General features: G+C 37.6%; 1 protein-coding gene across 1 annotated transcript in view; it reads right to left on the reverse strand.

The window, feature by feature from the left end:
• LOC150089202 (xibalbin-1-like) overlaps positions 1-24,957 on the reverse strand; it is a 92,584-nt gene extending 67,627 nt beyond the window's left edge. The window contains exon 1 of the mRNA XM_090390370.1: positions 24,862-24,957. The gene's annotated coding sequence lies outside the window, so the exon portion shown is untranslated. The remainder of the gene's footprint in view (positions 1-24,861) is intronic.
• Between the last annotated feature and the right edge of the window lie 1,877 nt (positions 24,958-26,834).

Here is a 26,834-nt window from a genome sequence, read left to right on the forward strand (position 1 = left end):
TTCATACGTATTTCCTGAAAATTACAGTCTACAGAAGTTCAAGTCGAATATCAACAAATATCTTCTTTCATCTCTTCTCAACCTCCAACCCAAGCACGGTACTAAGTACTATAGGTTCTAACACCTCTCGTGTTTGGGGTTTACATTAAAAAAAAAAAAAAAAAACACCTGTTGCAGATCTGGCAGGCCCGATGGTCCGACTCCCCCAAATAAGCCATAACACGGAAATTCTTCCCAGACGTACATCAGATATACCCAAGCCAGCCTGCATAGTTCGCTCCAGGCCTACATACCACCTTTCTCCTCACGGAGAAAGGTGGTATGTAGGCCTGGAGGTATGCACGGGACATGGGTCCTTCAGGATGTAACTCTGACTTTGGTCTCTCAGATTCACCACAGTGTCACTGCGGAGAGGAAGAAACCTGGGACCATCTCATACATGATTGTCCTACGTACGAAGACCTGCGCCGCTTCCTCATGATAAAGACCCAATTCACACTCAGGAACCAAGAACAACTCGTGTTGAAAAATGAGGAACACTACCGTGCCTTCACACAGGAGCTCTTTTCAAGACAAAAAACTCTTCGACGACCATAGAACCGCAGACTGATACCTCTTAAAGCTACCGGCATGGCTTCTCAGCAAGTCTACAAGCCCACAGCGATCAGTCCAAATCCTCCAAACCCAGCGACTCTTAAGAGACAATAAACTGCAAGAACCAGAGGAGAGAATAATAAAAGAAATCGAAAAGAAATGGAAAAGGGAAAGAATAAAGTACAAGAAACAGAGGAGAGAATAATAAAAGAAATCGAAAAGAAATGGAAAAGGGAAAGAATAAAGTACAAGAAACAGATGAGAGAATAAGAAAAGAAATCGAAAAGAAAGGAAAAGGGAAAGAATAAAGTACAAGGAAAGAAGTAAGAGAGAAATGCTTTGAAGGAAAGAAAGAAAGAAAGAAAGAAAAACATTGACTTCGACAACTAAACCTGGACGGAATTCTGTCCCATGCCTTATCATCTTGGCGGAGCTCAATTTGAGTGCAGAAATACCCCCTTGCACTAGCTATCCGCAATCCCACACACCTTGCTGCCAACACGCTACCTGGCGATCTGGACCAGGCACTTTGCCTGGCCACTTTCATTCCCCCTCCCAGGCGTGGTGAGGGAAGGGCTGGCAGTCTTTTCCGTCTCCTCTCCTCCTCGCCGACTCCCCTTTTCCCTCCTAGTGGGGCATGGGCCTGTCCCACTGACTTCCGTGGGGGTACCTTCCCTATTGCCCCCATATTTCTGTCTTTTCCCTCCAGTCTTCAGTCTTCTCCCCTACTCTATCTTAATGGAAGCGAATGCCCACACAACAAAATTTAAATCCCTTCAAATTAATTTTCGTCCATATTCTAGGCCTTTCCTATTCAAATGGAATTACCCTTTGCAATTGACATAAAATTAATTAAATGATTTTTTTTTTAGGTTCTAGCCACTGAAATCTCAGGAAATTAGGTGGCAGGAACTGCCAGAGTAAATAATTATAATACTAGTGTACCTGGCCTGCCTCCACGGGGCGAAAGTGGGGAACGTTTGGCCTCAGCAGCTGCCAGCGGCTAAATGACCAGATGAACAACGGTGCACAACACTACACATGTAACAATATACATACACTTTAAATCTCTGGCATTTCCAGCAAACTGGCACGCTCAGCACAAAGCAAGCAACGCGGAGATGGGGGAAACCCCTGGTGCCGCTTGACACCAACCACACTTTACACTTACCTACTGGACACGGATCCTTCAGGAAAAAATTAACAGATTTGGGCATCGAACAAACCCCACTTTGCACATGCGGACAACCTGAAAGCTGGGAGCAGGTAATGTGCTACTGTCCTTATTATGAGGATTACAAGACAAGACTGATCACAAAAACACACGGAAACCTACACCATCAGGAACATCTACCAAGATGAGCTCTACTTCCAACTCAGATGTACTAATTAGACAACAATCTCCTAGGCAACAGTTTGACAGTAGTACAAAGGGAATCACCTAAACTCACTGCAAACCCCTATGGGGTAGGATAAACTAGTGCCTCTGCCGGGGTACGATACGCTGCAAACCCCATCCAGGGTAGGATTAACTTCAAACCCTGCTGACACCTTCGGGTGTGGGATGACTTTGCACCTGTATATTGGAAGGTGGGTCAGTAGCTACAAACGCCTTCGGGTGTTAAATGCTATATGGCACCTCTTTGCAGGGTAACTCTTACCCTGCAATCTTTTTTTTCCCCTTGGCCCTGGGTACCCCAGGCCAGGGGTTACAACCTTCATTCCCTCCCTACTTCCGTCTTCAGGAGGACACCTTGTTTCCACGTTCTTCTTCTTCCTTCCACCTCTTTAGCTATCTCCCTCGTTTCTTTTTTTTTTTTTTTTTTAACTTGGTCTCTGTCAGGAAGCTGAGGCCAGCCAGAGTATTATGGGCAACCCGGCTCATCTCCCAATGGTGGTAGCAGGCAACGCAAGGTTCCATTAGGGGTCCTGCGGCCAAGAAGCCAGTGCCACAACAACAGAACATAACACTACTCTGACACAAACCAGACATTAGCGCAGATGCGGGAAACCACCGGTGGTGCCTACCACAAAACACTGCCACTATGATATGGTAATCGAGACGGAACTATTTCAGCAGAACATGTTAAAAAAGTTGCAACACTTCACGAACTAAAAGAAGCAAAATTTCCAAAGTTCGCATATCACTTCTGTGAACACTAGTGGCTTTTCCAAGGACCAAAAAATAATGCAGTCAAATAGCAAAGCAGAGCTCTTTCAATTTGCGTAGCGCTGTTCAAAATTGCATGTCAGTTAACACTATAATAAACATGAATGAGGCTGTCAACTTTCCAACAAAATTTCTAAACTCTCTCGAGCTACCAGGTGTCAGCATGTTTCATAGGAAAGTAGAGCTCCCAACACTTTGCAGTGGAACTTAATTGGTTATCACGAAACTCATGTGCGTGTCACACGTAAAGTAATTGAAACTACCGATCTTCTGCAAGCAGGCCATGACTACTTTGCAGAAGGTCGGAACGTATTCATCCCATAATCCGCTCCAGTTCTCTGTTTTTTAATGTTTAATGTTAAATTGTTTATTGTAAAGTTTTTTAATGAGCATCAACAAGGCACAGGAAGAAAATGTTCAAAATTGTCAGCCTCAACAGCAAAATTTAATTTTCTTATATCTAGCTCTGGGTTCGCTGCTATAGAGTAATGGATAAAATCTTTCCATTTTCGTCCCAAATGGCAAAACACTACCCGTACAGAAGTTCTGCATTAAAATATTTCGCAAAACCACAATAAGATATGGTATAGTAAATATTTTCTTTAGAATTAAGTTTTTGATACATTTAGATGTATAACGTTTTGGCTTGATCAATATCTGGGTTTGCCTGAATAATCGAGAGAGTATTTAACTTTTTGGGATTATTCATAAAGTGTAAATTATTCTCACTCTTTTTTTTAAATCGAAAGTTCCTATTAACTGTACTCTTGATTGGCTGATTCACTGGTTCATGTTCATGCGTGCTTGTCAGATAACAGAAACCATACTTTTTCGCCATTTTTATATGGATTTGAGATTCATGTATTATTGTACAGTATTCATCATGTTTGCAATTAAAAGTACTTTCGTACAGAGTACTTATTAAAATCTTTCACTAAACAAAATGCAGATGCAGCATAGTAATATATGCAAAATATATAATATTCACTAAATTTTTAATATTTACTCATTCTTGCGACATTTAATAAAACTTTATAAACTTAATTCTAAACGCACTAGTCGATATTCGATTCTAACTAGTTTGCTTCTTTTTTTTTTAAGGCAAAGCTCAAATCTTTTTGGTGTTTTACTTCCTAAAAAGTTTTCGAAACATTAAGATGGCCATTGCTGTCAACAAATTCAGACACATTCATAATCAATCAAGAAATGTGAATATCACAACCATGAAAAGTAGAGTATAACATTTGCATGTGTTGGATAAATTTTTGATAAAGATACATTTAATCTTGTTTTTGTTACCATCTATTAGCGTTCTTGTTAATATTTTCCAATTCGAGTACCGATTGAGTGGCATGACTCATTGGTCTACGCATTTTCGCGTAAATCATTTCGAAACCGAGCTGTTGACTAGTACGAAGCCTCGTACTTCGGGGACTTAGTAGGCCATTCGTTTAACACTTCGTACACTTATTCATTTGTTACTTTTTTTGGCTTGAGCCAATAGAGTGAGTAGAATAGACACTTCTGTCAGTAGAAGCTTGGATAATTGAGGTCCTTCTGTACGAGGTTTTCATGGTATACCCAGCAAGGAGCAGCCGGTTTCTTTTATCTTAGATTCGGTTTTATCCCCTTTGAGTGGTGTTATCATTCAAGATGAGGATTCAAACAGGTTTACGGTTACGGCTGGTGTGAGGTTAAAAAAAGTACCTCATTTTTGTTTGAAAATAGAAGTGTCTCTGTTTTAATATATACTCGTAGTTTTTGTTTTTAGCATGGCATTTTTTTCCTCATGATATTCGTTATGACTGCGTGCGGAACCAATTCTTCGCCAGTATTATTATTATTATTTTATCCTTCCCACACCTGGTGGAAAATACTTGATTTCAAATCCAATCAATGACACGAGGAGTTTTATGGCATTTTTCACAACATGGCTGAAATAATCGGTCTCAGGTTTAAAGGTTAGCCTGAGACCGATTAACATGGCTTTTTCTCCAGGAAATCGAGGGTTTTTCTTACGGCAGGCAGGCAAGCAAGACAGATTTCGATATACTTGACCCCTCATTGCCGTAGTTTTGTTTTGGCACTTGGCACGCACGCACGCACTACCGATTCTCTGGTTTCACTTTTGTTCTTTGGGAGGATTACCGTCTATCTTGACGCTCTTAAAAATGTTATAGAGGCCTGTTGGTAGTGGTTATTTATCATTCTCCCCCCCCCACTTCTGATACTTCAGCTGTTCATATTGTGTTATGTACGAAGTTTACTTTTTACTTGCACTCGCCCGCCCCTTTCAGGATTAGAAAATTTAACAAAATCTTCATACCTTATAAAAATAGGGTATGAAAAGTTTGCTTATTCCAAAACGATTCTTATACTTCATTTGTTCATTCGATTCCGTTAAAATTCATTCTTTACTGATTTCATTATGGAATGCATTTTTGATTTTTATTTCGATGATAAAACGTTTTGACTAGGGCTTGCAAACCGGTTTTATAAACCGGTTAAACCCGGTTTTCATATTGAGTTGTTAAAACCGAAACCGAGCTTTTAAAACCGGATTCGAATATTTTTTTAGTTAGCACTCGAATATAGTTTTTTGTTACGCACATTTTCTTTTGTTTGTTCGTTTGTCTGGATCGTTCAACTGCTTTATGTTTTAAACATGTTTTTTATTTTATTTTATTTTATTTTATGTTTAAGTACGAATCTCATGGGCAAGTGGCCTAAATCTAGGAGGGGTACCTTTTATCTTCTCACCTGTATCATGGCACGATGCAGGGGTACTCATTTACGACTGAGTGAGTCGGAGCGATAGCTTAAAAGAAAATGCTCAACATTTCTCCGTTCCCTCTATCTTGTTCGCCAGGCAAGTTATGGAATGCGCCTTATTGATGGTTACCCACTAGAAACAGATTCACTGAATATTGCATCAAATTTCGATCGTAGAAAGTTTTTTGCTTCTTTATTCCAATTAAATTTGCGATCAAATGTTCTCCAAAAAGCAACTTCACCAAATTTAGCTTTTATGTAATTTTGAAAATACAATAGATTTAATTGGGAAAAAAAAATTGCGAGTAAATAAATAAAAAATTTCTTTCGTGAAAATTTTGAAACTTGCCTCGTTTAGACTCTTCATTCAGTGCTTGCGGGAATGACGCATAGTATAGAAATTGTTATACTGAATATTGTTATCTTCAATATTTTTATTTAAAATTGTCGGTGATATAAATTCCTACTAATTAATATCTATTACTCTTAATATGTCTAAGATGAAATCAAATGTATGGAATTATTTTGCTCGAAAAAGCAAAGATGAAGCACAATGTTCGAAATGTCAGAAGATAATGAAGTCGTCTGGAGGATCTACATCATCTTTGATGTTGCATTTAAAGAAAATGCATCAGATTAACATTAAACAAGATAACAGTGAACCTCCCGTAAAAATGGTAAGAACATTAGAAAACTTTATCGTTAAAAAATATATGGAAGAAGTGATTTCAAAATTAGCTGCTTTAGATGGATTTTCTTTTAATTCAATTGCCAAGAGTGAGTTTATACAATCAAGCCTTCACCTTCAAAGAAATAAATACGATAAATTACCACCAGCCTCAGTGAATGGAATTAAAAATATGGTTCTGAATTATTATAAAAGTAAGAAAGAAGAACTCATTCAGCATTTCAAAAATAATTGGTTTTGGGTGCACGGTATTCATTGACTCTAGACGAATATACGTCTATACATAATAAAATGTATATGAATATAAATGTGCATTCAAAAGACAATCATTGGTCCTTAGGTCTTATTGAGATTAATGGTTCACTTGATAGCAGAAGAACTGAGCAAACTGTGAATGGACACTTGAAGGAATTTGGTTAGAACTTGGATGAGGATATTGTTGCCTGCACCACCGATGGAGCAGCAATGATGATTAAGTTTGGCAAGTAAATTACGCCTAATAATCAACAATCTATAGCTCATTGTATACATCTGTCAGTTATAGATGTACTTTATGAAAAAGCAATCAATTATTGCTTTTTCATAAAGATTATGGTGCCACAGTCTCTGAGTCTCCCAAAGACAATGAAGAAAATGAAAATAATGAAGAAAGTAGTGACGATGAAGAAGTTGAAGAAAGACAGCAAGGCATGCTTTATCAAACCGACTTTACCGATGAGCTCATTTATTTCTTCAATCCAATGGCCAATATTGCACAAACTATTAACAAAGTCAGAAAAATTTGCAAGCTTTTTCGAAAATCGCCTACCAAAAATGACATATTACAAAATTTTGTTAAAGCAAATTTTAATAAGAAAGAATATAAACTTATATTAGACTGCAAGACTAGATGGGATAGCACATTCTATATGATTGAGATATTTTTGAAATTGAAAAATTGCATTCCAAATGCTCTATGTGCAGTACTGTCAACTGAAGCCGTGTCTGACGATGACTGGAAAACACTTGAATTGCATTGCTGAAACTTTGCGACCAGTTGAAATGATTCTGAAGGCTATAACCTCAGAAGATACAGACTTACTTAAAGCAGAGTCTTCAATAGAATTTTTGCTTGCTAAGCTTGATACAGCAGAAAACCCATTGGCTTTAAAGTTTCACCAAAGCCTTTTTCAGCGTTACAATGCAAGACGAAATTGCCCAACTGTGGCTTTGCTGAGCTATCTACACAACCCCAAGAAGTTTAGGAAAGAAGCTTCAGGTTCCAGAACTTTTGATTTTCCAAGTAAGCAAGTTTGGAAAAAGCACGCTAAAGAGATTTAGCAAAGATTATTTGCAAAAAATTCCAAAGGAGTCTTAGCGTTGAATGAAGAAACTCAAAATAAACGAACTGTTCTTTTAGAAGAAAACAAAGACTCGTCTAGTTCCGATGTTGGAGATACACTCATGCGAGAGTATGATAGTGTAATAAAGAGATTAACTGAAGAGCTTTCAAAATATCCGAGTGAATTGGAAATCAGCAAAGAATTTAAAATTTTGGAGGCAACTAGCAGTAGAAGTGAAAAGCTGGAGAAAGTTTATAGAGCACTGCTGACCATTAAACCAACAAGTGTCCAATCTGAGAGAGTGTTTTCGATCACTGGTCTCTTTAACACAAAAATAATTTGTGTCTCTTTAACACAAAAACAAAAAAGGTCAAGTCTATCAGGAAAATGCTTAATATACTGTGTTTTTTTTAAGGATCATTTTCAGAAAAAAGCTGAGCAATAAATAGTAAAGTATTTTATAAATACTTTAAGCTGTTTTTTTCACATTATTTTTATTTATTTATTTATTATTATTATAGAGCTTATTATTTTTTTGTTTACTATACGAAAAGATAGTTTTTATTCAAAGGATTTGACTACAATTTGTAATTTTGTATAATCTCAAGCCGGTTACTTTTTTGGAGCAGTTTAATTTTTTTTATTTTTTTTACTATAAGAGGTGATAGATTTTGTTTAAAAGATTTGATTACGATTTGTACAATCTACCCAAGATAAAATAAATACCTGTGTTATAGCTTTTACTTATTTTCCCTAAGTCTGAGAAAATCGGTTTTAAAACCGGTTTTAAGAGTAAACTTCGGTTAAACTCTGTTTTGAAATTTCTCGGTTTTATGCAAGCCCTAGTTTTGACTTTAATTTTGTCTGAATTGCTCATTTCGTTGTTGGTGATGAATCCATTGTTAAAAGTAGCTCAGTCGAGAAACAGAGGATTCGCTGTTTCTCAATTATTTTAGTCCTTTTTTCAGCATAATTCTTTCTTATTGTCTTATGCCGATGATGTGTTTGAACTGCAATGTAATCTTAAGCTAGGTGTTCGTTTCAGTACAAAATTCTTTATTTATGACATTAGATTTGTGAAATTATTTTTAGCTATGGCTATCCAAAACCAGTTGCGTAGTTTTAATCATAAAACCATATCTCTCCTTTTAAAGAAGAGTAGATTTTTCAAAGCCTTGGAATGGTCAGGGACGCTATTGCAGAAGTTAAATACAGTAAAGATAAGAACTTGACGACCAGAGTCCGCCTTTGCTGAAAAATCTATTAATCATTTACAACTGAATAAATCCCACTTGGAACTTATGAAAATAATACTTAGAGCTCATGGTAAAAAATGGAAAAATTTCAAAATTTAAAATGGCCGAATTTGGCCAAACATGTTAGGAGGCTAGAGCGGACATGGTAGGGATGGTTAACGAAGAATGCAAACCGAGAGAAAGAGAGTAGAGGAGAAATGTGAATCAGATCATGGGGAAAAGATGCGTATGCTGTGTATCCATAAACACCCGTTATATCATTCTCCCTTATAGCGCTCTTTTCTTCTAGTCCCATGATCGACTCTGGAGGCACTTATAGTAGTTTTCAGCCGGTCCCTTCAAAAGCATTATAATGGGAATTTATTGTATATATATAGAAATAAACTGTAAATTTAAATACCTACCATACGTCAGTTCTCGCATCATGAAATAAAAAATTATTAAAGAGAACAAAAACAAAGGGAGACTAGAGAATGAGAGGTGGGGAAGTCACTCTTACAACTACGAAAGATATATTTAGTAAAGTTTAAAACTGAATGTGTAAGGTCCTTACTGATTCATACTATAAATCAGTAAGACATACTATAAATCAGTATTCATACTATAAATCAGTATTCATACTATAGTATTACTATACTGTTCTTAACTGATAGCTATCAGTTAAGAACAGTATACATTCATTTTACGCCAGAACTCAACAAGGACCCTTCTGGTTTAAAGTTTAAAATTATTTATCAAGAGAATGAAAATGTTTAGAACAACATAAAAACTGGATAAATATAGAAAGCTAGAAAATAGAATAAAAAATAATGACAATAATTATATCTTAGAAAAATATTAAAGCGAACTTACACCTGATAGGGTTAAACTTAATCTCGAAATATTTTAATATTTTACTATTAGATTCAAAATAACTGTAGTAGTAGGATTTTCAGCATCAGCAACTAAAGCCATACTGCCTGTAAAGTGCGTGTGTTCTAAGGTCGATTTTCTGTTTGCTGGAAGAAAAACACAAGTTTCCCAAGTTTCCGGGATGAAAAACTATGCTACCTTCGCCTGAGACCAACTAACTCAGTCAAATTGCAGAAAAGCACAAACTCCTCACGTCGTCAACGGAACTCGACCCAGCTCTTTTACACCCAGTGTGGGAAGGAGGATGATCCTACTAACTGTGCTACCAAAGAGGACAAAATAATAGTGAAAACGGAGAAAGAATAACAAAATATAATTTGCACTTAGACATTTTCATAATTTATGTTTGGGAGAAATTTAACAACCGGAGCTTTCTTCCAAAAGCAGCTTCTGTTTGAGGTTGGAGGAAGGGGCAGTAACGGCAACAGATTAGTACCCGCTAAAAACCTACTCAACAATAGAGTTTAACACCAGGATTATTTGAAAATAATCTGCAACATGAACACTAAATGACATTAGTTTGATGAAAATTGGTTAAAGGCAGGCACATTTACTCGTCTTCGACAAAAAAAGCAACCCTCTGTATTTCCCAATCATGCATATTTATTTTAAAATTCTCTCTCTTTATTCTTGCCAATAACGCATTTATTAAACATATCTGAAATTACTCGCTCTGCATCTCACTGCGTACGAAACCTAAAATAAACACGCAAACAGACTTTGAAAAGCTTTGTCCCATCAGAAGTGACCAGGTAACTACAGAGAACTACTTCATCTGTTGCATAAGCACCTGGGGAATTGATTGAATGGTCGCATGTTCTTCCTGTTACCAGTATAACAGGTTCCACTCATCTTATCGCATGTAAATAGTCCTTATCTTAATGACTTTGGAATAATATTGCACCTTTGTTTGCTTAACTCTTCTGTTGTACAATTTCCACCAATAATGAATGAATACGTTAGCAACTTTCACGGCAGGAGAGTGACAGTATGACAAACAACAGCTGTTTAGAAGTTTCTATTGGCGTACATGGATAATTATTGCTAAATAAAAATCCTGTTAATAATTTATTAATTTAATTTCGCAGTCATAATAAAAAGGTGTGCTTTGCAACTTGGTTATTTGATGGATTGAATTATTCGCATAAAGAATTACAGATACAGAAACAGTAGTTGAATACTCGTATTGAAGAATACTAGTGATCACTTCCTGGCTAATAGAAATGAAAAATGGATCACTCCTTGGTCACTAAACTGAGTTTAGTCACCAAATATTTTATTGCTGGAAGATATTGCTTGGTGACTAAACTCATTATAAAAGACATGCTCACTCAGTGTGAGGTAGATGACACAGAATGGAACGAGATAAACGATCTACATCCTTCACAAGATGTGATAGTAAAAAGGTTTTCATATAATACGAATGGCCAGTCGCTGTGTGAAAACCTACGCTGTTCTCAGCAGCTGATGGAAACATGGTAATCCTGTGGAAAACAAAAGGTGACGCGACCATTCATCCCAAGCGAGGTAGACCACCATTAATGACTTTTAGCATGTTGACAGATGAAAGAGATAGTGGAAGGAAATTGCAAAGACATTTCTTAAAGAGCTGACTCGAGAGACAGCTGACAAAGAACTGGTATACAAGTATATGTACGACCAATACCACCAGAAAAATGCTTCACTGAATACGTTACTGTAGTCGCGCAGCTGCTCGTAAGGCGGAGCTATCTCCAAACAGTTGACGTAACCGCCTATCCTAGTTCAGAGAAAGAATGATATTATTGTATGAAGAATGAATTCGATGGTGGTAGTATGATGATATCTATTTTACGTGCATGATCCATTGTTTTCCATGAATGAAACTATAAATGCTGTCTATTGCATGTTCAGAACAAATCTGCCTTATCTACCTTATATTAATTCCTTGGAGAAAGGCAGTGTTTAGACGCCTTTGTGTGTAGCACAGTTGGTATAATCACCGTTCGCCGCACACTGGGTGTAAAAGACCTCAGTTCAAATCCCATCAGTAACACGGTGAATTTTTATGGGTCTTTTGCAGAACGTTGCTGAGTTAGTCGGTCTCAAGCGAGGGTAGCATAGTTTTTTTCTCACGGAAACTCGAGCTTATTGTCCAGCAAACAGCAAATCGACCACTGAACACACGCAATTTACAGACATTATATACGGAGCGATATGGCCTAAGTTGCTGATGCGCCAAAAACCGTACAACAACAAGAAGAGGCAGTGTTTGTACCAGCATGACAACGATCCGACCACAAAATCATAATCAGTTCAACAGTACGTAGTTTGAGCAGAATAATGGTACATTCAGCCCATTGCCAGATCTGAATACAAATGTACAGCTTCAGGGTTTTTTGAACAATAATTGCGAGCCAAGGACAAGACATCGTTGTTCAAGCAGAGAACGGACCATAGGTTTACAGCAGTGTTTCTCAACTTTTTTTTTTTTTTTTTTTTTTTAATTTACACCCCTTTAAGAGCTTATTTGGACATTTTTTCCCTAATCGTCCCCCATGAACTTTTAAACAACAAAATACTTTATATTTACTCTATTAATTCAATGGGATCCCTGAGCCTGATGCTTCTTAGCTAAAAGTTAAATGTTCGGTATGATATTAGTAAGTTTAATTCTACAGTAATTTCTCCTTTTGAACATATATCAGTTCTGTTTCTTTCCTTTGTTAATATTTTATTTACTGAAACTAAAACCACTTTCAATCATATAAGACGTTAGAAAACAAAGAAATACTTTGGCCACTTCAGACCACATTGTTGAATAAAGAAGTTCAGTTGTTTTGTCCCCACAACTCAGCCATTCCACCTTTTTCGAATTTATATTTGCATTCTTCGTTACATTTTAATTCAAGGAGTTCTTGAATTTCTTCACTAGCAGCCCCGGCATGGAATCCAATTGGATCTAACATCCATGGCTTCGCTTAAAAAAAAAAATAATAATAATAAAATAAATAAATCTGAAAATGTATTTTTCATTTCACCGTTTAAAGAACACAAAATGATCTGAATAATTCTTAAGATCATTCTCAGTGAGAGATTCATTGATTTCAGGCAACTCTTGCATACCATGAAATTGTTTTCTCATTAAATTACTTTTAAATATTTCTAGTTTTTCAGCGAAGGCTTTTAATACGCGTTTGCAGTCTATCACCGTAATTAATTTCCCTTGAAGTTGAAGTGATATTTCATTAAGTTTTCGAAAAATCCCAGACATATAGTATACGTTGTTTTTCTGTTTGCTGATCTCCTTTACTAAATCTGTCTCCTTCGCTTTCTAAAAAAATAATTATCGTATCTAAAGGTTTACAAATCTTGTTAGACAGTTTCCTTTAGAAAGCCATCTGACTTCTGTACGTAAAAGAAGCCTCGCATACTGTTCTTAATTATCAACACAAAATTTTCTGAAAAGACAGTCATATTTGCTATGTGACTTTATTTTTTTGATGGTTTTAATAACTATAGTGAGAGATTGATAAAGAACTGGACTAATGTTTTTTTGAAACGAGATGATGTCGGTGCACAATGCAGTGTATTGCAAGAACTTCGGGACATACTTCCTTTAGGTGGGCTATAAAACCTTTGTCTTTCAAAAATAAAGGTCGGCAGGGTTGTTAAAGACAGTATGCTATCCCAACTGGATCTAGATCTAGTTGGAGTAGCATACTGTCTTTACTGTATAAGTTGAGCAAACGGGCTGAGAAGTGGCAACTGAAGTTTAACTTTGACAAATGCAAAGTACTGCGTATGGGTAGCAGTAATCCAAGAGAAACGTATCAACTGTGTGTTACTACACTCAGGGAAGAGGAAAGTGAAAAAGGCCTGGGGGATAATTGTGCAGTCAAATATGAAGTTCGCTGAGCAGTGCAGATGGTCTGCCAGTGCAGGTCATGGAGTCTTGTCAGTGATATGTAGGAATTTTGCTAGCAGGGACAGGGAGGTGATATCCCGTTATACAAGGCAATGGTCAGGCCACACCTAGAGTACTGTGTACAGGTCTGGAGGCCTCATTTTAGGAAGGATGTAGAGTTGCTAGAACGAGTACAAAGAAGGGCAACAAGATTGGTGAGGGTAACAAAGGGGTGCTCTTACCAAGAAAGGCTTAAGTTCTGTAAATTGCAGCGCCTGGAGAGTAGGCACATGCGAAGTGATCTGATTGAGGTGTATAAGGTCTTGAATGGGTTGAGCAAACTGAATGCTGATGGGATTCTTCCCATCAGTATTCAGTTTAAGGTTAAGTACCATCAGCTCAGGTTAAGTACCTGAGGGCGCACAGTTTCAAATTGAGAAAACACAGTTGTAGAATAGATGTGCGGAAATTTGCCTTTAGCCAGCGGGAAGTTGATTGGTGGAACAGACGTCCATCTTTTATTGTGGAAGTTGATAGCTTAAATAAATTTAAGGCTGAGCTGGACAGGCATTTGGAACGAATGGAGGGGTGAAATGGGAGGGTTTTTTTTTTTTTTTTGGCTGATGCTGCATAAGTTTACTTCCTTGCATCGTATGCCTCTACTAATGCTAATTTTTTTTTAAGGATACCAAATTTTCCAATGGTATTTGTTTTTCATCAAACCATGTTTTTACAGCAGCAAAACTGGATGCTCCAGTACAGTCAGTTTTTATAGATTTTACAAACAACATCTCTTCTTGCAATTTACAATCATCCTCGAAATAACGAACGTATGCCATTAGAAGGGCGCTATTGTCAGTAACTGTGTATTCATCAATCTGAATAGAAATTTTTCTCGTTTTTAGTTTGTCAATTAGCTACTCTTCAACATTAACTGACATCTCATCGATTCGTCTTCGAATTGAATCGATGCTAAATGGCAATGCTTTTAAAATACTGGAAGAATTTTGATGAATCACTGTTGAAATTACAGTCTCTAATGTGGGTCGTATAAAACTCTCAGCAACTACTATGTATGAGCACTACCAGTTTTTGCAACTATTTCTGAAATTTTATAAGAGGCAATCATTCCTTCGTCATTTGTTTGTATGTTCTTCTTAAATAAGGAAGTAACAGTATTACGTTGCTCAAAGTTCTGTTTTAAATTTTTAAAATATTCGATATATTTACCAACTTGATCAGGATGTTTCCGTTTTAAATGACCTAAAAGTCTTGATGGTTTCATAGCCATTTGAAAAAGAACTACAGTATTACACTTAGGACATATAGGCTGTCTTGAGTCGAATGGGCTTGCAATAAGACCATAAGCTAGATATTCATCCAGATACTGTCGACACTTTTTTCTTTTCATCACTTGACACGATTGATGATGGGTTGAATAACTACAAAGAATTAAATAATCAAAATATAACCCATTTTTATTTAACTCTCATAGCCCATATCACTCAGAAAATCATTGTGGATCAAAGATAAACAACTTCCACAAGGAATCAATAACAATACTAATTGTCGCTTAGAAAGTAGAAATAATAGACTGAAACATTTTCTCATTCCATCCAAGCCTCATATATTGACCAATGAACCAAAAGAATAAATAAATAAACCACGCCGCCGCCAAGGTCGCAGCTGTCGGAAAGGCGCAAACGCCAAGGATTGCAGAGACATTACCTCTGAAAGCACTTAAGCATTTAATGCCTATGAAGGGCAAAGGTGGTTGAATTAAATCACGCCCAATTTCTTCCTTTTATCAAAATTTCTCACTCACTTCTAATATAATATACCTATATCTTAAAAATCAGTTGTCTCAGGGGAAAAGAAAACCCAATGAGAGAAATTAAATATTAAGGAATAAGGTGTCATTACACTGCACCTTGCAGTGTTCATTTTCATACGTTTTATATCTAGGAAAATGAATCTGCAAACAGGTTCCATTGTAAGAATATATTACAGATTACAAAAAATGAGCAGATCGAAGTCGGTGGAAATCATGTTAGCAACATTTACAGTTTTGTAAGAACTAGAAAAAAAAAAAAACAGCAAGTAGTAGTAGTAGTAGTGGCATGTGATGCAAGAAAGCAAATATATGAGCTTATGCAACATCAGCCAAAAAAATTACAAAACAATCCCCTCTAAATATTTCTCCAGTTCCTCCTTAAATATATTTAACCTATCAACTTCCACAACGACAAATGGAAGTTTGTTCCAGCAATTAACTACCCGCTGGCTAAAGGCAAATTTCCGCACATCTGTTCTACATCTGTCCTTCCTCAATTTCAATTTATGCCCCCTTAGCTTCGTAATCTGAACAAGTGGAAGAATCCCATCAGAATTCAGCGTGCTCAATCCATTCAAGGCCTTATTATACACCTCAATCAGATCACCTCGCAGGTGCTTAGTCTCCATTTGCTACAATTTGCAGAACTTAAGCCTCTCTTGGTAAGATGATCCCTTCATTCCCCTCACCAATCTTGTTGCCCTTCTTTGTATACGCGCAAGAAAATCTACCTCCTTCCTAAAATGAGGCCTCCAGACCTGCACGCAGTACTCAAGGCATGGCCGGACCAGTGCCTTATACAGAGGCACAATCACCTCCTTTTCCTGCTAGCAAAATTCCTGTATATCATTGACAACACCCCATGACCTGCCCTGGCAGCCTATCTGCATTGCTCAGAAAACTTCATATCTGACTGCACAATTTTACTCCCAGGTCTTTTTCATTTTCTACCACCTTAAGTGTAGTACCACACAGTTGATTTAAGTGTAGTACCACACAGTTGGTACGTTTCTCTGGGGTTACTTCTACCCATATGCAGTACTTAGCATTTTTCAATGCTAAACTTGAGTTGCCACTTCCCAGCCCATCTTCCCAAATTTTCTAGATCCTGTTGCAGTGACACACTGCCATTACTGTCATCAAAAACCCTGCCAAACTTTGTATCATCTGCAAATTTCGATACTAAGCCTGATATAATTTCATCAATATCATTGATAAATATACAAAACAACAGTGGACCCAACACCGAACCCTGTGGGACTCCACTAATAATATTAGTCCACGAAGAGCAACACCCATTGATTACAACCCTCTTTCTTCTCCCACTCATCCATCCTTTTATGCATTGTAGCAACTTACCCTTAATACCATTCTGCTCCAATTTGTACAGTAGTCTTGCATGCGCAACAGTGTCAAAAGCTTTCCTGAAATCCAAATATATGATATTAGAATTATTTTTTGCATTCAGTTCCTTTGTTACCATATCATAATAACCAATCAGATTTGTCAGGCAAGACTTTCCCTTAACAAACTCGTGCTGTGTCTGAATTATTGCTGCAGTCTTGTCCAGATGATACTGCAATGCATCTTTAACCAGTGACTCCATTATTTAACCCGGAACAGAAGTTAAACTAACTGGTCTGTAATTACTCGTGTCATCCTTTGATCCCCCTTTGTGAATTGGGGACACATTTGCACAGCTCCAGTCCGTGGGGACCTCCCCTGAGTCCAAGGATCTCTCATAATTATGGCTAAGGGTTTGCTTACTTCCTTTGCCGCATCCTTTATTATAACTGGATAGATTCCATCCACCCCAGGTGCCTTTCTTATGTTTAACTTCAACAATTTCTCTTCCACTTTGTTCTCAGTTATTTCAAAATCATTAAGCACCCTGTTACAATTTGATAAGCTTGTGGCATTTTCAAACCTTAATAACTTATGTGTGAATGGAGATGCAAAATACTCATTCAGTCTGTTTGCTATCTGAGCAGGATCAGTCGAACCATCGATATCAAGTGGACCAATCAGATTCATCCCGTTACTTTTAGAGTTTATATAAGTAAAGAAATCCTTGTGTTTTTCTTAGCAACCTTTGCCAAAGATTTCTCGTAATCTGCCTTCGCCTGCCTAACCTCCTTTGTGACTTGATTACAGACTAGCTTATATCTGTCATAGGCTTCTGTGTCACTTGATAATTTATATGCATCCCATGCATTTTTCTTCTCTGCCACGAGTTTCATTAGTTCATTTGACAACCATTTAGGCCTAAACCTTGAACAATATTTCTTTATAGGTATGGAACGTTTAGTAGCTTCCACTATTAATTCCTTGAATGCTTCCCACTTAGAATTTGCTGTTGATAACATCATCAGTTGGTCCCAATGTACAGAATTTAAAAACTGTCTGAGACCACTATAGTCACCTTTACGGAAGCAAAAACCCCTTCCTTTACTCCTGATGGTAATTATATCTTTAAGTAAATCCCACATCAGTACACTGTGATCACTGCCACCTAATGGTTCCTTTATCTGCAAATTCTTAATACACGAATATCACTGCTGATAACCAGATCAAGAGTATTACCCTCTCTGGTTGCCTCTCGATCATGCTGCAGCAGAAAACAATCATCCAATAAATCCACAAAAGTCTTACTAGTGTGCGAGTGACCAACCCATAAGTTTCAGTATATATCTGGGAAGTTAAATTCCCCCATTATAAAGACATTCTGATTTACTAGCCCACTCTATATTTCTCTGTACAATTGTTCATTGTACTCCTTCGAGTCATTAGGCCTATAACACACTCCTACTTTTATTTTTGCTTTCGCAGTGTTTATGTCACACCAAACTGACTCAACAGTGCACTGTTCATCTATATCAACCGGATGCACTTCTTTTGATTTTATGTTTTTCTTAATTAACATCATAACACCTCCTCCCTTCCTTTCCTGTCTATCCTTTCTGTAAACATTGTTCTCCCCAAATTCCAGTTCTGCATTCCTTATATCTGTGTGACACCACGTCTCTGCTGTCCCAACAATATCGACCTTTGATGTCTTGGCCAACACTTCAAATTCATCAAATTTATTTACTATACTTCTAGCATTGGTATACATGCAAGTATACCGATGCTAGTTATGCAAGTCAGACCTAACGTCTAACTGGACTCATAATTTACACCTAATGACAGAGAGAAAGGTCTTGACGTCACATAACAATAAGAGAAACCTAGAAGCTGATATTCTCGTTCTGTAGATCCATCTCAGTGACACCTTGCAAACGAATGAACTCTCGAGGGGGATAAAAACTGGTCATGAAGATCAGACAAGCTCTTTATTTTCACCATCGATATGACCTTAACTTTTGATATAGATCATATATTTTATAAATTTCAATTCAAGGAGGATACTTGTTCAACAGTTTTCTGCCTCTGGCTCGTTTCTGACGCGAATGTGTGTAAATCTTGGGAATACGAATCGAGCATCTATCTTTGGTAATGCTTATGCCGCACGAATATAGTCTCTGGAGTCTCAGTAGCAACATTGAATATCGCAGTTCTGTAAAGAAACCCATGGAAGTTAGTGGTAGTTGAGATATACCACAGTCCGAACCTATTGGTTTTTTTTTTTTTGGTAGTCCTGTCGTCGTGGACATGGGGTATTTTTTGGTTTTCCAGCGAAATAAGTTCACTTTGCTAAGGAAGATATCAGTATATGCTATGTAAACTGAACTCAACTTCCTTTTAAGTATAATTTCCAGATTATTTTGTTATTCATTTATTATTATTCTTTTTTTGGACAATCGAGATTGCCCTTCCCTTCTCTGTAAAGAAAGCTGAATCCTTATTCGTGCAGAATTTTAGGAAAAATAAATTCTTTGATGTGATAAAGTACAAGCAAAGCCTGAACTGGTTCAGGTAGTTAACCAATAAACCAATTTTATTGTTCTCTCGTAGTGGTGATCGGGATCAAGCTAGCCAAGAAAGAAAGTCTACGTAGTATTTCGTTTTGTGGCAAACTCGCATTAATATGTCGTCCGTAGGTTTTCTCTCTATCAGTTCATCATCATCCACAGACTACAGAAACGTAAAATTTCTTATGAGTGAAATCTGATATTGCCAAGAGCTTTGATATGATTGATCGATTTAGAGAGCATAGTGTAATTGTGGCGGGTCTGTAAAAGGTGTGGTAAGACGTCAGGATGTGTAAACTGGCCTTCTCCAAGGGTCTGAGCAGAGCAGATTAGCAAAAAACACTTAAGAGGCAATGTAGGAGGATACTTGATATTTGTTTCATTCTATTAGGAGAGTATCGTGTTGATGATATAAAACAGTGAATCAAAGAAATGGTCTGGCATTTTGAAGTGAGGCGCATTATATTTCCTCTATCATTGACGTTCCGCATTGGGAGTGAACGATGATCTGATGTCAGCTGATGCGTGGTATTACTATTCTCTCGTTTGAAGAACCTCCTCACATAGTTAATTCATTCCGCAGGATCCATGTAGCCGCGTTAGTTCTGGAACTGATTCTGCTAATGAAATATTATTTAACGAAAGATTATCTGGTACCTGAGATGGTTCGCACCTTCAACTCAGAGAACATATTTGCTATATGTAATAACCCTTTCTCTTCAGTGCATGAAGGACAGAATCATAATAAATACAGTAATTCATTAAGTAATTAGAATATTACTTGATAAGGTTATAGGTTAGTTTTCAACATAGTCAACGGGATCATATAAGCATTTGTTCCAGCGGATGAAAAACACTTTAACGGTTGGTGGAATCAAGGTGGTGCTGTGTTCTGAGCGAGGAAGGATTTCATTTGCAGGAGACTCTGTCTCTGTCTCTCTCTATCTCAGCCATTCTTCCTAGATACCTACTCTCTCTTAGGCAGCAAACAGGTCTTTTACTGCATGTTGCGTTTTTAGTAATGTGCAGGTTATGTTGTACCAGATTACGAGGACTCAAATAGTAAAACGATGCTAGCCATCACTTTTCCTACTGATGGAATTGGTATGGATTTCGTTGAAATAAATGATGATGCATGCTTTTGTGTTATCCATTCTCTCTTTAATTTCTGAGGTGTACAATTGATTGGTACCGATGTTTCATTTCTCGCTTCTCCCAACCAAGTTCATGCATAGTGGGATGAATCGTAGACGTCATTGTTTATTCGTTCGCTCTTCAAACGTCAAGTTTTTAGGGATCTATCTTGCTGACGCTCTCCTGTATTGCAACATATTCGACTTCTTTTTCTGTACTGCAAACTTTTTCAACTTCTCCTGTACTGCAACAATTTCAATTTCGGTGGACAGTCAGAAGACCCGTCTGTCCAGACTGATTGTCCCTTCGACATTTTCATTGTTCAGATTTTTGAGGACATGTACATCCTTCTTCATCCAGGACTTGGTCTGCGCGTGTATTGTCTCACAGTGGTATTGTCACTGTCCTCCCCACACCGGGTAGAAAAGGCGCGGGTTCGAATCCCGTCGATGACGCGAGGAATTTTAATGGTTTTTTTTTTTTCACTCCGTGGCTGTTGTTAGTCGGTCTCAGGCGTATATAGCAAGGTCCCCCCCCCCCAAAAAAAACTGGGAGTTTTGTCCAGTTATTTCATCCTGGAAATGACAGCATGGTTCCCCAACCCAGAAACTCGGATTTTTGGTCCAGCAGAACAGGCAAATCGATCATAGAACACACGCAATTAACAGACATAAGACACACAGCACGGCATGATAAATTTAAATATTCGGGTGGCCTAATATAATAGTTTGGTTTTTTTTTTTTTTTTTTTTTTTTTTTCATCCATGACTTATTTTGTACTTGTAGAATCACCCGATGAAGGAAGGTGATTTATAATCGCTTTCCTCCCTAAACCGTGTGGAAAAGATCTGGGTTCGAATCCTGTCAATGATTCGTGCAAATTTTATGGACTTTTTTCATCCTATGGCTAAGTTATTCCATCTTGGAATGGACAGCAAGGTCCTCAAACCCAGAAACTCGGATTTTTGCTCCAGCAGAACAGGCAAATCGACCATAGAACGTGTGTTCTATGGTCGATTTGTGGACATAATTTATGGACATAAATTTGTGGACGCAATTTATGGACATAATACACCGACTGGTCAAGCGCGAAGGCACAAAGGTTGAAGCGCTTTAAATGACCATCGTCCAAGCCGCGTGAATACTAAATACGGTAGAATGTCATTGCATTCTCTCTGTCTTGTGAATTCCACTGACCTTATGTTGCCGTCCTGGAGTATAAACTGAACATTTACTTTATATGGGTAGATGAGAGCATTCTTGGACGGCCCTAATGACACTTTTTTTCTTTGGTTTTTTATATCGATGACTATCATCCTTGCGGTGAGCACAGTGGTTATGTTCACTGTCCTCCCCACATCAGGTGGAAAAACCTCGGGTTCGAATCCCGATCAGTAGCGCCTTTTTCATCCCGTGATTGGGTTAGTTGGCAAGGACAGCAAGTTTTTGGTGGATACGGTTGTTCATGGGTACCCTAATATTACTTTTTTTTCTCTTTTTTTAACCGATGATTGCATAATTACGAGCAAATACAAAATCCCGAATGAATAATTTTTTGTTTTTTCTCTTACCATGTGATAATGATAGATGTTCATAGTGTATTGATTCTACGGAATTCAACTCAGGTACATTTACGGCTTATGCTTATGTTATGCTTATGCTATGCGAGCTGTAAAACATTATTGTACATGTAGGGTATAGTCTCATTCTGTACGTAGTAGCGAGAAAACTAGATTTATCACTTAGTGTATCGATCTCCTATTGTGGAAGCACTTCCCCACGAGTTGTCTTGATATTGCACTACAGGGAAGCCTATGCACAAGCCATAGGCTTCCTTGCACCATGTGGCCATTGCTAACACTAATATGTACTATAAATAAAATGTGCTGCTCCAATGGAGAAATATACTACTACTACAAAAAAAAAAAAAGTATACCACCCAAACTGCATCGACCCTGCTTGGGGGTCTCATCGGTGGGTAGGTACCTACCCTATCCGCAGTGCCTCACAGTGCTTACCTGCTCATCGATGAGACTCCGTACAGTGTAGTGGCACACACCTTAAATAAATAGCAATATCTCCAGGATTATATAGCAAGTTTTTTTTATTTAGAGTAGTGCAATATCAAGGCAACTCTGCGAAGTTCCCCACAATATGAGATCTATACACAAAATAGCAAATCTAGTTTGCTCAGTGCTACGTCCAGAATGAGGCGTTGCCTACACGTACAGTAAAATTATTGATTCAACACGCGTTCAATATATTTTTATGTGCAACTTCCATATGTCTTTAATATAATGCAGCTTCATGTGAGCTAATAAATACAGCACTAATTACGTCTGTCAGAGAGCACATTGCAAAGTCAGCTAGTGTCAGAACATGTTTTGTTTATGGAAGCCGAAAAATTAGATAGTATGGATGACTTGATCACTAATTCTAAGATGGAAGTTTTCCTTGTAATATGTTTTGAGTTCTATGACTAAACATCGAATTTTGGAGTCGTTTCGGAACCCAATCGGGAATAACCGCTTCCACTTCTGGGGGAGGGAGGGTAAATAATCTGCCTGCACAGTAATAATAATAACACCCATCACGGGGTGAAAAAATTCCAAAAGGAAAAAAGTCATAATAATAATCGTACTCAGCTAATTAGCCTGTGACAATAGCAATCCTGCGATGGTTGTATGAGTTATCTCTCGGAGTGGGTGTTTAAAAGCATGCTTTGTTAACAGAAAAACTCAGAATACTGACTGGGTACCCAACAGCCCCCAGTGAAAAGGCCTTTGTAAGGAATTCCTATGGTCACCGAGGGAATTAGAATCCAAACCTTTCCAGGCAAAGGTAGGTTGTGAATCCCAATTCCTTTGTTCAACGAGTGGCAAAGCCAATGTCACGGAGGGCGCTTTTAGTACATAAATTCTTTTAATGCTAGCAAGGTTTGAGTAATGTGTTTTTATGGTTAACATTGCCCAGGCATTTTCTTCCGTATTATATTTTATTCTAACTTTATGCTGTAGTATAGTATTAGCAAAGTAATTCCCAAATTTTCAGAATTGATGGTGAATTCCCTGTATGCCATTTAAAGACATCCAAATGAGAATCCAAATGTGGAAGTACAGTTACACACGTTAATGATTTATCAGGCGTATTTCAGGCCTGACAAAGATTTTTCTCGAAAATGTGTATTGTGTTGCATTATAATACAGGGAAGGAGGAGGTTAACTGTTTGCTAAGTGCCAAAGTAACTAAGGCTATAAGGCACCATTATATTGTGTCCCTAATTGTGTGTGTTCGATTGGTTGCTGTTTGTTTTATTTTCTTCCAGAAACTCGGGTTTCTGGAAGAAAATGAAAGCACTTACCCCTCCCCCTGAGACATCACTCAGCCACGTTGTGAAAAAGCCCACAAAAATTCCTCTCGTTATTGATGGGATTCGAACTCAGGTTTTTCCCGCCCCTTGTGGGGGGATGGCGATTATAACTAAGGCGCTACCCCTGAGGGAGGGACAAGGAGATCCACGATGTTATTAAGTAATGGTAAAACGGCCAAGGTAAGGCGTTGGATTGAATGTCCAGAATTTTTAACCAGTTTTCTATTTAATTTTACGTTTTTTCTGAATTTCTTAAAACTCACTTTTCAATTTCTGAGAAAACCCATTAAGACATTTAGAGAAAAATTTTAAAGCTAAATAGAAAATTCGTCGTGAAATTGTGTAAAAGAAAACATTGCCATATGAAAGAGGAGAATGTCTAAAAGTTGGTATCAGAGAACTCTCTTGCTTCAGTAACATAACGTTCAGGATTAATTCATCTTCTTTTCATTGCGTTCATGACTTGCTACTTGTGTAGGTATTTTGTAGCTGTATTGTCTGATCCCAATCCGCCTTCGAGGTAAACGATCAGTTTTAACAGAACAAGCTTTTTTAAAGTAATGTTTCTTGTTATTTCGATGTGAGGAAAAAAAGTGCTCTATGTTAACTACTGTGATCTTTGCTTTATAGGTGTGTACGATTAATTCATTTAAATATATTTGTGAGTCACTTTCCCATACTTGAAGAGTTTTTGATTGACCGACATGCTCAAGACGTCCAAAAAATATAATACTTGGAAGACAAACGTAGAAATAGCTTCAAGATATCAAATACAAATATGTAGAAAATGAAGAGTCAAAATACCCTGTAATCTAGCACAGCTTGTTGGGAGAATGTTTCCACTCGTGCAGTTATAGGTTCATTCGTGGCCCACGCTAAGCAAGACTATTTTGTGCAGAAATATTAAATATTTCTTTAAGCTGCGCTCCCTATTATACACTGTACATATATGGAAGGCTGTTTACTGTCTGTTACAAGATTAGGATGAGCGGATAGATCAAAAAACACTTACCAGATGGGAAAGAGGACGTAAAGTTGTCTGGGTAAGCACTGTGTCTTAAGGAGGCCGTGTTAACAGTCCAAGAGGCAGAACGCTAGATGTCCTCTTATAGAGCTCTGTTACGGTTTCCGTCCATCTGCTCATGCGTAGTCTGTGGAATCGATACTTCTCTTCATGACTTGCCTTCCGTTTATCGTGGTTTGAAACAAATGTAACTTTATGCTTTTATTGTAGGGCAGCTCAAGTTTGTGACGCCTGTCTCAGTGACACTGGTTTCAACGACTCTTGCTTTATAACAATGGAGAGGCCGAAAAGTTCGGCCACTTCCAGAGTCGTGTCCTGATATGTCAGTGAAAAGCACTGTGGTGGCGAATACATTTGTCCGGCAATTGTGGAAGGACGAAGTAATTTTCAAGAAAATAGCGAATTAATCCTACTGTATAAAGGGTTTCGTTGTAAATTCACTAATTGTCTGTTGATCTTCTCAGATCTTTTTCTTTCCCTCTTTGGAAAAATTTCCCGATGAAGTTAATCTAAATGAGAACGTACAAGGACTAATTACTATCCAGAGCGAATCTATAAAAACTGATATTGTACTTTGTACAGGTGTGTAAGGTTAATCTCGTTTAAAGTACACACATTCAGCACACTCATCTGTTTCTTCCAGTGCTGAAAACACCTTTCAAACTCAGTTTTCGGAATCACCAAAAGCTGCTCTTTGATAAGTAGCTTTTGGAGATTCCAAGAATAAACGGATTTATACATTTTGTTTATACATCTTCAAATCAAGGCCTTTCGACTGTAATTTTAAGTTTATGGAACGGAAAAATGCAAATCTCATAAGTATAGCGGCTGTCTCACTTGTGGAATTTACAGACACGCGCTTTTGTTTCTGCTCCTAAAACAATCCTGTAACGAACTAATTGCAACGCTCCTCATTCCCAAATCTTCAGTTGAAATGGCCCAAAATAATATTGAGCTATTTCAGGAGTAATTAATCTGTTTCCATTTCACCCCAAATAACACACTTCCACTACCTGTTCATTGTTTTCATTGTCTGAAAGGAGTCCAGAACGTTCATTGCTTATTACAAATATTCACCCCACTTCAAAAACTCATTCACGGCTCATTTTTCCATCTCCACGTGCTGGTTACATCAATTGATAAGTTTTGGTCGCCGCTTTCTTTCTGATTTTAACATAGAAACGTGTCAAGCATGTTAATCGCAGCAGCGCCCCTTGTGTCATTTATCGGAGTGAATAGCCATTCCTCTCGATACTTTTTGATCAGCCTTAAAAAGCACCCTGGAACCATCGCGGATTTCTAGCACAGTGGGTGTAACGAACGTCTTCCTCACATCGTATGGAAAATGCCTTGAGTTCGAGTCCCACCAATGATGCGAGCAATTTTTATGGACTTTTTTCACAATCTTGTGAAAATTGAAAAAAAAGTCTTGTGTTTATTTTATCACAAGACTGAGTTAATCAGTCTTGTGAGAGTATTGCATGGTTTTTACGCCAGGAAACTCGGGTTTTTTGTCTCTTTTATACTTTAATGCATTTCCGATTTTCTGAGAGTGCACTATGACATTGCACTAAAAGTTTTAGTACTCCGAGATCGCTATACTCACTTATTATACAAGTGAGAATATGGGAACTCAACTGAAGAATTCGAACCGAAAAGAATCCTAGATTATTTTTGATGAATAAACATTTAGCACCAAGAAAAATAAATTGTTGTTAAAAAATTTCAGAATTTAATCGTTTGTTTGTTGTATGGTTTTAGGCGCATTAGCGACTTAGGCCATTTGTACAGTATATATGTGTGTACTGTAAATTGCCTGTGGTCGATTGGCTATTTGCTGGACAAAAAATCCGAGTTTCAGGGGAAAAAATCATGGTATCCTCGCTTGAGACTGACTAATTCAGCCACATTGTGATAAAGACCCACAAAAATTCCTCGTCATTAATGAGAGTCGAACTCAG

Source organism: Mastigoproctus giganteus, chromosome 2 (genome assembly GCF_048544385.1).
Source record: "Mastigoproctus giganteus isolate SK-2022 chromosome 2, ASM4854438v1, whole genome shotgun sequence".
NCBI lineage: Eukaryota > Metazoa > Arthropoda > Arachnida > Uropygi > Thelyphonidae > Mastigoproctus > Mastigoproctus giganteus.